The sequence below is a fragment of the Penaeus monodon genome, chromosome 30 (assembly GCF_015228065.2).
Source record: "Penaeus monodon isolate SGIC_2016 chromosome 30, NSTDA_Pmon_1, whole genome shotgun sequence".
Lineage (NCBI taxonomy): Eukaryota > Metazoa > Arthropoda > Malacostraca > Decapoda > Penaeidae > Penaeus > Penaeus monodon.
Genome location: NC_051415.1, coordinates 18,781,393 through 18,782,726, shown reverse-complemented (window position 1 = coordinate 18,782,726; position 1,334 = coordinate 18,781,393).

The window sequence follows — 1,334 nt, the reverse complement described above, 5'->3', positions numbered from 1 at the left end:
AACCTTTCTAAAGCCTCACGATGTATCCTCGCTGACTCTATTCTCGGGGGTTATATTAGATTTTCCGCCTCCCATTTGAACACGTGGTGTTGTCGCCAGCCGGTAGCACTTTTATCATCATAGAAAAGCTTTTAGGTTTAGTGGATCAAGAGTCTATTGCTTGCCAAGATATACTTTTCTACACACGGCCTTTTTCTGTGCGTTTTGGTAGTTCAACTATGTATATAGTTATGGAATGAAGGCAGATATTTAATACAATACTTAAACAATAAACGCTTCTTTCAAACATCACCTGTATGATAACTCAAACGTAATCTCTACCAGAACCTGCGATCTTGTCCCTGAAAATCAGTAGTAAAATCAGTATTTTCAGCGGTGGAATGAATACATCATTTTTCTTGTCATGCATTTTGCACTGACTTCATTCTTGACGGTACTGCAATATAACATCTAGTCGTCCAATAAGGTTTTTGTTAGTTAGTTTAGTTATTTAATGCTGTTTTATCAGAATGGATTCCAGGTCGACGAGAGGTAGTTCCTTCCAAAGCTAATGTTTCCACTTCAGCTTTCACCTTCACTTCATATTTTCATGCGTCATCACGTGCATTTGCGCATGGTTTATGAACATGCAAGGACCACAAAAGAATATCATGATGACGAACAGAGAGAAAAATACGCTTTTAATGAGGAACCTAGATTTAATCATGTGATGGTGATTCGTTTGGTTTATTTTGTTTCCGGGGTGAGGACAAATAGTAAGCCTCGTAATTTAAAATAATCACGACAAAATGAGGATATACATTGTGAGGGGGAAATAAAACTGTTAAAGGTGAACGATTGGCCCACAAATTGACGACGGAGAATTAGGACTAAACTTGTATATGAAAAATGAAGTTGCGGGGTGTGGACTTGAAAGCTTATACCGCAATAAATCAACTGGAATTGACAGTTCTTTCTGCGTTATTAATCTATTTTAACAATTATATATGTGTATGTGTATGTGTGTAATTACTAACAGCGACGAATTATCTCATGAAAAAACAATAGAAGGGGCGATTTTCATTATACCGTAAAACGTTGCAATGGGATCACCACCTAATGCTCTCCTCTGCACTATTTCTTACAAGGCATAGAGCCGACCATGGTCACCTTATAACCAACCTGATGTGCTTCTTATCATCGACGAGATAAAGCTGGCATCACGGTGAGAATGGGAGTGCTTTGGGCCATTAGCCACACACCGTCACTCACCGCTGGCCGTCGTCTGCCTTTCCTTATCACATTATCGAACCACTGGAATGTACTTTACTACTTGCAGCGTAGTAAAAAAGGAA